At 46.3% G+C, this 12,755-nt stretch overlaps 1 protein-coding gene across 2 annotated transcripts in view; it reads right to left on the bottom strand.

Annotated features, from left to right (window-relative positions):
- LOC122787663 (DNA topoisomerase 2-alpha-like) overlaps nucleotides 1–12,755 on the bottom strand; it is a 1,447,528-nt gene that overhangs the window by 512,113 nt on the left and 922,660 nt on the right. The gene's annotated exons all lie outside the window — the stretch shown is intronic.

Raw genomic sequence — 12,755 nt, 5'->3', positions numbered from 1 at the left:
TGTTCAAGAATTTACAGGAAGCCAACGTACTGCAATTCATTCTTGCACTTTTCCAGTCAACACCCTCGTGGTCAAAAGAAGGCCATTGTCAAAGGCCAATTTGTTAGGGCAGCGAGAATGTGCAGTACGTTGGACTTCTTTTATGCTGAATGTAGTGCTCTGTCTGATATGTTTTTAAGACGTAATTATCCTTTGAAATTTGTTCAGGACATTTTGGAGGAGGTCACTATAAAAAGGGAGAATGGTTTTTATAGAGCTATTTTATCAATAGATTTGATTGAAGGGCATTTGACAAATACATCATTTCATGAAATAATCCCTGATAATGACCGTAACACATCTTTTGAAGGAACTAGATTTGACCCATACCTTAGTTATATCACTACATTTAGTTTTGATTCAAGTGAGATAGTTTCTATTATTAAGAAAAATTGGATTTTTATTTTGGACAATCCTTTACTAGTTAAGACGTTTGGCACTACTCCCAAGTTTGTGTTTAAGAGGAACAAGAATCTAAAGGAACTATTGCAGACTAATAACCCACACCATAGTTTTAATAGAAAACCGGGGATGCACTTATGTGGGTTTTGCAATAGATGTAAAGTCATAAAGGTTGGTCAAACCTTCTTGGTGAGGGACAGGAAATTCACTATTAGAATGCACCTTAACTGTGAAAGTAAAGCAGTTGTTTATATTGCCCTTTGTAACTGCTGCCCGTCTTTCTATATTGGAAAGACGGACCGCAGATTACGTGATCGAATTTATGAGCATTTATATGCTATAAGAACAAATAATGAGACTAATGCTCTCGCTAAGCATATAATAGATTTTGTGGGTCATAGTTTTTCTTTTATGGCGATCGATCAAATTGTTCCATCCATTAGAGGGGGCCCCTTTCCATTATTATTGGAATTGAAGGAATTGGAATGGCAGTTTAGAACGGATGCCTTCCATGCCCCCGGGTTAAATGATAATTGTAATATCACATCTGTTTTAAAATTAAGGAGTTACCATTCGTGACTTTTGACATTATAAATTGATATGTTAATATTGTCGCCTTTTATTGAAGTGTTTTTTAGTGATGTGAAAACATTCTGCATACTACGTATATGATATATACATTTTTATATATTCACAAGTACTTACAATTTTACATTAATACTGTTATTTGTGATTTTTGGTAGGTAGGTGATTAGATTTCTAGGTCCTTACTTTTAGTATTTATAGTATTGCAATGTGTATATACTTAGTTTCACATTAACACTATTTTATACATATAAAAAGTTTTAAACATGTTTTGCTTTAAAAAGTTTAAAAAGGTCAGTGACATCATTTCCTTTCGAGTATTTAAGCTTCCTTGATTGCATTTTATGTTTTGTACTTGATCTCTGAAGAAGCCAAGCTTTTAGCAAGGCGAAAACGCTTACTAATAAAATTTGCGTTCAGGTTTTCCTCTGTGTACGGAGAGACTTTTTTTGCTGGAGCAAGGTCTTGTGGCAGCACTTCCTGTTAATAGACATGGATGCAGGAGGCCTGGCTGCACCACGTGCTGGTGTAGTTTTGTCTAAGGGAATGGTGTCGGAAGGTTCCTGGACACCAGGTTCCAATGGAGATTCAACAACCGATACAGTAATGGCCTCCGGGGCCGAGGTTGTCGGTTGTACGGTTTCGGTGGACGGTAGTTCCAAGGACTGTTTCAGCCGAGACCGAGACACTCAGTAGGCCTGGCCGCGGTTTCAGCCGAAACAGTGGACCGCGTGTGTCGGTCCTTGTCCTTCCGTTTCTGAATTAAATGTGTAGTCGGAGTCTCAGACAGCATTTTGTAAGCAAAACTAGCCCCCAAAAATTCCTCTGCAAACTTCGACCGACATCTTAAGAGTGCGTCGGTTGAAGGAAGCACAGGCGGAACAGGCCGAGACGTCGTGGTCTGGGCCTAGGCAAGGTAGGCAGTAAGAGTGGAAATCCTTATGAGGTGTTTCTTTCCCACAAGTTAAGCAATTATTAATTTTATCTGACATCGGCTGAGGCAAGAAAGAGTCCCCAACGGGGTACTTAGCTTTTGAAGTCTTTGGTTTAGCTGAATTACAGGAGCTGGCCGACCGGCACTTGCGAACTGCTTCGGGCACCACGAGGCAAGAAAGACTGAGGAAGATGGCGTCGGCTGACGCTTTTATACCCGAGGCACTCTGACGTCAGGGAAGGGGCGACATCAGCCGACGCCGGACCCAGACTTTCGAATCCGGCCAACCGAAGGGCTGCCTGAGGCAGGGCAACCCATATGTGATGACTGCAGATGCATCCTTGAAGGACATCCGCTTTACCTAAACTGAATTTGGCAAAGGAAATGAACAGCTGATCAGATTGTCTGTGACCAGCAGTTCTATGAATATAGAAACGCAGCTGCCTGTGCACATCTAAAGAATGCAGCTTGTACTCTCCTTATTTTGATAATTAGGAAAGAAAAAGTACAGTTTTGTACATACCATAAATGTAGATGTCCGAGAGGTATGCATCTGCAGTCCTAACATATGGGTTTGTCCTGCCTCAGGCAGCCCTTCGGTCGGCCGGATTCCAAAGTCTGGGTCTGGCCTCGGCTGATGTCTCACTTCACCCGACGTCATAGCTGCCGCGAATTGGGTATAAAGGCATCAGCCGACGCCATTTTCCTCAGTGTTTCTTGCACCAGATGCCAGGTGCCCTCTAGGAAGGCTAAATTTGGATAAATGCAAATGATTCCAAACAGTAGAGAGCAAACAAAAATAAACATGTATATACATATATACAAATACACCATAATAGATTCCCCCAGCTAGCTACAAGATGGGCAAATACCCTAGGAGTACCACAGAGGGGAAGGAAGGTGGGTAATCCTGACTGCAGATGCATACCTCTCGGACATCTACACTTATGGTAGGTACAAAACTGTACTATGTCCTTCAAGGATGCATCTGCAGTCCTAACATATGGGTAGAATACCATAGCCAAACTGGGGGAGGAGGCACTAAGATGATTATGGTGCAGTTAAGATCCCTTGCAAAACAGCAGTTACAAAACCTGCTCGGGATCTGGAGTATAAAGGTAGATTATAATGCTTGGCAAATGTATGCACGGAGCTCCAAGTAGCAGCTTCTAAAATGTCCTTGGTAGCCACTCCTCGTAAGAAAGCTGTAGTAGTGGCTATAGCCCTTGTGGAGTGAGGTCTGATGTTTTCTGGAGTTGTCATTCCATGAAGAGAGTAACAAAATCTAATGCAATTTCCTATCCATTTTGAGATTGTCTGTTTTGAAATTGCTTTTCCTTGCATTCCTGTTGCATATGCTACCAGAAGCTGGTCAGTTTTTCTATTGTTCTTGGTTCTGTCCAGATAATAGCGCAATTGCCTGTGCACATCCAAGGTATGCAGTAGTCTTTCCCCCCTGTTCTGTGGGTTGGGGAAGAATGTTGGTAGGTGGATTGCTTGGTTCAATAATACCCTGGAGACCACCTTTGGCATAAAAGTAGGGTTAGTTCTCAAGGACACTCTATCCTGATGGAAGATAAGGAAGGGCTGTACTGCCATCAATGCCTGTAATTCAAAACCCTTCTTGCTGAAGTGATTGCAAGCAGGAAAGCAGTTTTCCAAGATAAGAACTGTAATTCTGCTGTTGCTGCTGGTTCAAGGGGGAGTGTTAACTTTTCCAGCACAAAGTTAAGGTCCCGTGTAGGCAAAGGTGGCTTCCTTGGAGGCTTTACATTCTTAATTCCTCTCAGAAACTGCCTGAGTAGAGGATGAGAGAAGACTAGAGGATCCATGTTGTATTCTGCTGAAATTGCTGATGCATGAATCTTAATGGAGGAGTAAGACAGGCCATTGTGGAAAAGTTCTGCTAAATATTCCAGGATGTTAGCTATGCTTGCTAATGATACATTTTCTCCTTTTGCTGCATTCCAAAATGAGGTATCTTTTCCATTTGGCTGAATAAGTCTTCCTTGTGGAGGGTCTGCGAGCCTCCAGGATAATGTCTTTAACCCTCCGAGATAAATCTGGGTTGTTTTGTTTTATGTAATATCCCAAGCAGCTAGCTGCAGTGTCTTCAAGTTTGGATGTAGGATCTTGAAGTTGCTCTGTGTTAGCAGTAAAGGAACTAGAGGTAGAGACCATGCGTGTGTCCGAGACATACTCCTCAGTAGCGGGTACCAATGCTGCCTCGGCCAGTCTGGAGCTATCAGGATGATCCTTGGGTGATCTTCTTTGATCTTCAGTAGCACTTTGTGCATCAAAGGAAGAGGTGGGAATGCATATGCTGTCAGGTTTTCCCAACTGAAGGATAGGGAGTCCACCTTCCAAGCAAGTGGGTGGTATGTCCTTGTGCAGAATTTCCTCAATTGGTGGTTGTGTGGGGATGCGAACAGGTCTATTTCTGGTAGTCCCCATTTCTTTGTAATGGATTTGAAGATGTCTGGATGCAGCATCCATTCGTGGGCATCCGTGGTAGTTCTGCTTAAGGTGTCTGCTAGTATATTTTCTTTTCCTGGCACAAATATGGCCTGGAGCTGAATGTTGAGGTTCAGGGCCACATTCCACAGGTCCATTGCCATCCGGCATAGAGGGTATGAGTGTGTGCCTCCCTGTTTGTTGATATACCACATGACTGTGGTGTTGTCCGTCCTTATCAGCAAATGACCCTGTTGAAGAAAAGGTCTGAATGTCTGAATTGCCTGTTTCACTGCCAGCATCTCTTTTTGATTTATGTGTAGGTTCAGCTGGTCTTGTGTCCATAGGCCTTGTATACACTTGTCCACCATGTGTGCCCCCCAGCCTAGGTCTGAGGCGTCCGTGGTGATAGTCTGGCTTGGGTGAGGTTTGTGGAAAGGCAGTTCTCTGTTCAACTGACAGGCCTGAGCCCACCACAGGAATTCTTGTTTCAGCATGGAATTATTGGAATCTGGGCTTCTAGACTGTGCTTGTGTTGAGACCATATATTCCTGAGGTACCATTGCAACTTCCTCATATGCAGCCTGGCATGTGGAGTCAATATTATGCAGGATGCCATGTAACCCAGGGCTTGCAGGACTTTCCTTGCTGTAAGCTGGTTCTGTGTTGTTAATGCCCTGAAATAGAGGGGTAGTTGCTTTTGCTTTTCTGCTGTGAGAAATGCCATCTGATTTGAAGTGTCCAGTTCTGCACCCAAGAATGTTATCCTTTGGGATGGTACCAGCCTTGACATTTGCATGTTGACTGTGTATCCCCAGGGCTTGCAGTAGTTGTATAACCTTTTCCAAGTCTTTTGTTAATTTGGTCTTGTTGTCCGCTTGTATTAGGCAGTCGTCCAGGTATGGATAAATCTGAATTCCCTGAAGCCTGCAATGAACAATTACTGATGCCAGGCATTTCGTGAATACTCTGGGCGCAGTAGATAAGCCAAAGGGCAATGCTGAGAATTGATAATGCTCTGATCCTGCAAGAAATCTGAGGTATCTTCTGCAATCTGGTCGTATAGGGACATGCAGGTATGCCTCCTTGAGATCTAGAGTCACCAGCCAAGACTCCTTGCCCAGCATGGGAAGAAGTTGCTGTAGGGTCAGCATTTTGAATTTTGGAACAATGAGATATGTGTTCAGAGCAGACAGGTCGAGAATAGGCCTCCATTGGTTTTCCTTCCTTGGTACCAGGAAAAGTCTGGAGTAAAATCCTTGTCCTTGTTCCATAGGCGGTACCTTTTCTATAGCTCTCATCCTTAGTAAGTGGTTGATTTGTCCTAGAGCGTTTGTTTTTTGGTTTGGTGGTAGGTTTGGCATTCCTCTCTTTTTTGGAAGAGTGTGGAAGTGAAACCTGTAGCCTTTGTCTGTTGTCTGTAAAATCCATTTGCCTCTTGTAATGTAATGCCAGTTTACGGAAAATAAGGCTAGCTTTCCACCTAAGGGTGCTTCCAGTGGTTCCCTGGTAGGTGGTATCAGAGTCAGTCATTGTGTCTGTCCTGTGGAAGTGGTAGTAGCTGGATCTGTGGCAGTACTTCTCTGGTTGTTAGGCTGCCACTGACGTTCCCTGTAGGCACCTCTGGATTGACCTCTGCCTCTTGGGCGCCTATTTCTGCCTCTCTGTGCTCTGGAGGTGTCTGGAAAGGACCAATTCTTCGAAGGCCAATTTCTACTAAACCTCGGAGGCTGGACCTGTAAGAAATCCTTGACTGTTTGGACAGATTTTGCTTTTTCTTCCACCACCTTTAGCACTTGCTATGCAGGGGAGCCAAACAAACTTTGTTTCTCCATGGGAGCATCTAGGAGCTTTGACTTTACATGGTCTGGTAAGGATTGCTCTTTTAACCATGCATGCCTTCTGATCACTGTTCCAGTCATAGCTGATCTAAAGAAAGCCTCCAGTGCATCATAGCCGCATTTTAAGGAATGATTACTGACCTGCTGAGTGTTATGTACCAAATCCTGAAGGGACGTATGGTCTATAGGTTCAGGAGAGGACAGTTTTTTATTTAGCTGGTCTAACAAAAATTCCTGATACTGAATCATGTGGAATTAAGGCCCTAGCAGAAAGAGTAGCAGAAGTATAAACTTTTTTACCCCATCTCTCTAATGCTCTAGATTCTCTTTCAGAGGGGAGGGTTTTTTTGGCAGAGGCAGCTGCTACAGCTTTGGGGCCCTGTGAAATGGTTTCAGGATCTGCAATAGGAGCCTTATACAAGTGAAAGTGTGTGTCCGGGACCCTGTAATATCTGTCGGGCTTAGCAGGGGCCGGAGTCAGGGGCAGTACAGGCATCATTAAATGCATCATCCACAACTGTAAGTACTGGAGGAATGGCTATTAAGGCCTATGTTGTGGTAAATGTAAAAAGGTCCTTAGCCTTTTCCTTGAATATGAAAAATCCTGGCCCTGCCATTGAAATTGCTCTCATAGCATGTAAGGTTTCCCCAAAAGAAAATTCCTCAGGAGGAGAGGCAGAAGGAATGGAGTCTTCTGCATCAGAATCCTCATATGGAGAATAAGGGCCTTCTGGAGGATCTGAGTTTCCTGAATCATCCGAGGAGTAGTCTGAAGAAACTGGGTCCGGGGCTCTGCTCTAGGCCTCTTCTCTGGAGGGGATTGAGAGGCCCTGTCTGGGTGAGGTTGGGTTCCCCTGATCAAAGAAATAAGATCCTCAGCCAGGCTGAGCATTTGGGAACTAGAGGTAGGCCTGTGTGAGGGGGTTTTAGCAGGCAAGGCCTTAGAAGATTTAGCTGCTTTAGCCCTAGAAAAAGCCTTGATAGACATAGATGCAGGGGGCCTAGCAGCTGCACGTGCAGGAGTAGATAAGTCTAAAGGAATAGTATCTGATAAATCCTGGGTGCCTGCTACAGCAGGAGAAATTTCAGTAGTAGATTCAGCCATGCTGTGTGAGGCCTCGGCTGTCGGAGGCAAGCTTTCGGCCGAAGGAAGAACCGGGGACTCTGTTTCAGCCGAAACAGAGACACTCGCGGTTGGCTTAACCGTGGTTTCGGCCGAAACCGCGGACCGCGCGTGTCGGTCCTTTTCCTTACGCTTTTTAACTAATTGTGAAGTCGGAGTTTCCGACGGCATTTTGTAAGCAAAAGCGGGACCAAAAAACTCCTCTGCAAACTCCGACCGACGTCTAAGTGTCCGTCGGTTGAAGGAAGCACAGGCTAGACAAGCTGGTACGTCGTGGTCTGGGCCTAAGCAAGGAAGGCAGTAAGAGTGGAAATCCTTATGAGGTATTTGTTTCCCACAAGTTAAACAATTATTTACTTTTTCTGACATCGGCTGAGGCAAGAAAGAGTCCCCAACGGGGTACTTAGCTTTTTAGACGTCTTCGGTAGTAGAAATCTCTGGATCTGACCGACCGGCACTTACAGCTTCTACTTCGGGCACCGCGCGGCAAGAAAGACTGAGGAAAATGGCGTCGGCTGATGCCTTTATACCCAATTCACGGCAGCTATGACGTCGGGTGAAGTGCGACATCAGCAGAGGCCAGACCCAGACTTTGGAATCCGGCCGACCGAAGGGCTGCCTGAGGCAGGACAACCCATATGTTAGGACTGCAGATGCATCCTTGAAGGACATCTGGTAGGTTGATGGACTGATTGATATTGGTTTCTGAGGCCACCTTGGGTAGGAAGGAGGGACTGGTCCTGAGGTACACTCTATCCTGATGAAAAACTAAGTAAGGGGGTTTTACGGAAAGAGCTTGAAGTTCCAAAACTCTTTTCGCTGAAGTGATGGCTACCAGGAATGCTGTTTTCCAAGACAGATATTTAAGTTCGGCCGAGGCAGCTGATTCAAAGGGAGAAGCAGTCTAGGCTTAAACTAGTGATAGATCCCAAGGGGGTATGGCTTCTTTGATATGGGGCCTGAGCAGAAAAGTACCCTTGAGGAATGTTTTACATAGTTTATCTGTCAAAGGACCTGTCATGTCCCACATGGTAATGGAAGATGGCTGCCAATTGTACCTTGACTGTCGAACAGCTAGCCCCTTGCTGAAAAAGTCCGGTAAGGAAGTCCAACACGGACGTTAACGGAGCAGTGAAGGGGTCTAAATTATGATGTTCCGCCCAGACGGAAAAGCGCCTCAATTTACTGCGGTAAACTTTCCTGGTGGAAGGTTTGTGCGCTGCCACCAAGATGGCTTTGACTGGTGAAGAGATGCCGGGAGTCCTGATTAAGAGTGGAACTGGAGCAGCCAAGCTGTCAGCTTCAGGTTGTCCAGATTCGGGGTCGGTAAGCCTGCTGGATGGGATATTAGATCCGGGCTGGGATCCAGAATCCAGGGAGGATTCACCAAGTGAGACCACAGGTAAGGAAACCAAGTTTGCTGAGGCCAGAATGGGGCAATGAGGATTATTCTGCTCCCCAACAGAGAGGGGAAAGAATGGTGCAGCTGAGTTTGTCCGCCAGAATGTTGGCCCATCCCGGAATGTGCGTTGCGATCAAAAAGTGGTTGGTGGAGATTGCCCATTCCCACACCCTCATGGCCTCTCGGCAGAGAGGGTAAGAACTGGTTCCCCCCTGTTTGTTGATGTACCAGACAACTGACATGTTGTCCGTCTGTATTGCAATAGTTCCTATGGGGAGAAAATTCTGAAGTGCTTTGCAATGCTAACAGCACCGCCCTCATCTCCAGAACATTGATATGCAGGGAGGTCTCTGTGTCGTTCCATGTGCCTTGGACTGTTCTGCCTGAGCAATGCCACCCCCAACCGAGGCGAGAAGCGTCCGTGGTCACCATGACGAGAGGAGGTGGAGTGCAGAAGGGTCAGCCTGTATGGAGGTCTGGGGACTGGAGCCACCATAACAGGGCCCTCCTGCAAGCCTTGCTGATAGAGATAGGGAGATTGAGTTAGAAGCTGAAAGGACCATTGTACTTGGAGGGTCCACTGTAGTACCCTCATATTTAGATGAGGAGACATCCTCAGGGGGTGACCTTGGGGAGCCTTCCCCTTCATCCAAGTCAGTGTTCTCTGTTAAGGACTGGGGGGGGGGGGGGGTCCACGTGCCTCCTCTTACACTTATGCTTGTGAGGCATTTCCTCGGGGGTGGGGGGGCTGTCCGAGGAGGTCTCACCAGCAATGTCCTGTTCCAATGGAACAATCTTGAAGCAGGCTGTCCCTGTGGCCGGGTGATGGAAGCCTGACCCAGCAGAGAGGAGTGCAGGGTGGAGCAGAGACAAGGGTCGGGGGTCCGGATGCTCTCGACAGAGCCCTCTCCACTATATCGAAGGCCGAGGGGGAGCCGCTCTCCCTGGGCTCCGAACGCCGACTCCCACTCGGATCCGATGAAGGGATCAGAACCGGCACCGAGACAGTCGGATCAGAGGGACCAGTGTGCTCTGACCTGGACGGAGCCGAAGGCACACTGAATCCCTTGGATCCGAAGCTCGGGCCACGGCTCCGAGAGGTCGGATCAGACGATGGAACCGACAGACTCGAGGGCAGGGTCGCATCCGAAGTACCCAGTACTGTCGGCGCCAACCCACCCCCGGCTCCAATGTTGCCCCGGGCTCCAAGCGCTCCGAACCAGGGAAGCGGGTCGGAGAAGGAGCTATCAGAGCAAAAAAGGGCGCCGAGCTCCCCCCCAAGGGGGGAGGCAGGAGCACTCCCATCTACAGCTGGGCCTGGATGAACCTTATCATCCGGTCCAAGTCTGCATCAGACAGGCTGTAGGTGGATCTTGACGAGGCCACCGAGGCAGGCCAAGAGTGCCGCCTCGATGACCTCGACGAAGATCGGGTCTCCTCCTCCTCGGGTCCTGGGGAGAAGCAAGGTGATCGGAGGCGAGGAGGAGGAGACCTGGAAGCTGTGGAGGGAGAAGCCCGCTTAGCTGGGGGGCCGAAGCGGAGGCCTCGGCCCGCCGCTTGTGTTGCTTCTCCCTCAGTTTCTCCCTGTCCTCCGGCACCTTAGTGGGAGTTTGAATCCCAGCCAGGGGAAGGGGGGCAGAAGTGGCCACCACCACAGGCTGAGGAGGTGCCACAGGAGTAGCCGAGGCCGAATCCGGGGACAAAAGTCCCACCAGGACCAGATTCTACCTCCGCTCCTTCAGTGCCCTGGGGTTGAACACTGCACAAACGGTACCCCCCGAGGACAGGTGTTCAAACCCCAAGGCACCGAACACACAGTGTGGCCATCTGCCGGACAGCGCTTATGGCCACACTCTGTGCACTTGGAGAAGATGGGTTTTGGGGCCTCTGACATAACCCAAACTAAATAAAACTACACAAGCACGCTAGGCCCCAAACGCAAGCAACACACACTAACAACCAGCGAGGGGAGGGTTAACTCTAAAAATTTAAGAATTAACAAAAAAAAATGGAAACCTAACACACACACAGTTTAAATAATGAAAATTATACTAATCTAACCAGAAACAGTCACTTATCTGAAAAATGCCAGGAGCTCGATATCCAGCTGTCACACCCAACAGCGGCAAACTAGATCTGAGGTCATTTGGGGTTGGCAGGGGATTATGGGTGAGGGGAGGAGCTAGGAGCTCGGATCCATAGCTGTATAAAAGTTGCCGGCTCGGATCCGATATCGGATCCAAGACCCACAGGTTGCTGACAAATGAAGTCCCTACTCCAGATATAAAGTTTTTACTCTGCTACGAGAGGGGAGTCTGCTGATGCATCTTGAAAGATTGACAAACGATATCTGAGGTAACAGACTGGCATTTTGTGTAGACGAGCAGCTAGAGAAATTTTTTTCGGTGATGTAAACTATATTGGCCAGATCAGTTCAGAGGAGAGGAACTGTACCCAGAAGTCAAGAATAGATGAAGATTGACATCAGATATGTATCCCCCCCCAATCATTCCCACAAAGTTGCATACACTGTAAAAATGTCAACTTCATCACATCTAAAAAGACCAGTTCCTTTTTTTGGAATGTGAAGAAACCTGAAAACTAAACGAGTTTGGGAAGGGTCTTCTTTATTGAGCTTCTCTTGGTGCACACACCTACTACTGCAAATGAACAAGTTAAAGGGCTACACCACCATTTTCAGGTCGACTATGAATCATACATGTCACATCCTTCTGGGTCTTCAGCTTTTGGTTCTCAAATCTTATTTGACTTTAGAACAAGGCTACTATCACAGCATGGTACCTGTGCCTTTTCCCCCACTGTATACAAATTTTTTTAATTCTCCAGTCTTCATTTTCTGATTTTTTTTATTTTTTTTATCTGTCAAGTGTCTCTAATCATTACTACCATGTCCACTGACATCTACTTTCCCTTCACTATGTAGCCTGGAATAATGCATCTTTAAATAGTTGACTCAAACCAGTTAAACCACTGAACCCTTTCCACTCTACAATCAAATCTTTTGCAGTACACCTTATTCCACTTGGAAAAAAAATTTCATGCATGATACCAAGTTTTTTTCTAGTTTCCCTGGAAACAAGATGAACTTTCAGCCTCAGCAGATATTCTTATTGGAGCCCCTAACGCAGAATTTTATCCCACTTCCACAATTCTTACAGTCCGTGTGAAAGAGGAAAAGGGGAGATCTTCACTATATGCAAGCTGATGCACGTGTTATCAGACATTCAGGATAGCATGTTTTACCATTAAACAATTCGAATGGGATTTTTCCTTTTCACATCCACTGTCAGTCTCATAAAAAGTGGGCCTCCCAGGAAGACACTATGGGCCAATGCAGTCAATTTCAGAAATGAATTTTTCTACCACATCTACGATGAGATTCAGTTTTCCACCACCGTCACTGAACTTAAGAGATGGATCATAGGTCCTTACTCAGAAATGGGGGAGGGATTCCTTTAGTTTTTAAGTCAGTTTACAATTTGTCTCTGAAAAAGTGTAAATTGAGCAACAAAATGAAAGTGCCAACTACGGGTTTAAGCTCTTGAAAGTCCATATCCAGTCTATTGGTATGCCAAAAACGGGGCCTAGGCTTTGGTCTGGTATGTGTCAGGCAAACCTCAAAATGCCTGTTTCAAGATTAACTCCATTCAGGGTTTGTGCACCCTGAACTGCAAAGATGCTTCTGTAATCTATACCCACAGAAGTACAAACAGAAAATACAGCTTTACTTTCAGGTTCTCCTTTGTACCATCCTTATTTTCATAATACATTTGGGAACATGGCAATCTCCTTATGGTCTGTTTACATTGTGTCAAATTAGCGAGTTTAACAGCTTCTGGATGTTAAACACTACATTTCACATCCAGACCATTCTGCTCTTCTCAAGAAAGCCTTATTCAGCACCAAAGGTAGCGCCGCTAAAGTACTGTTTAGTCACACTTTCTATTCCTGCCA

Source organism: Protopterus annectens, chromosome 13.part0 (assembly GCF_019279795.1).
Source record: "Protopterus annectens isolate FY-2018-M chromosome 13.part0, PAN1.0, whole genome shotgun sequence".
Taxonomy (NCBI): domain Eukaryota; kingdom Metazoa; phylum Chordata; order Ceratodontiformes; family Protopteridae; genus Protopterus; species Protopterus annectens.
Note: the sequence above shows the minus strand (reverse complement) of the source record. Positions and strands in the feature narration are given on the sequence as shown.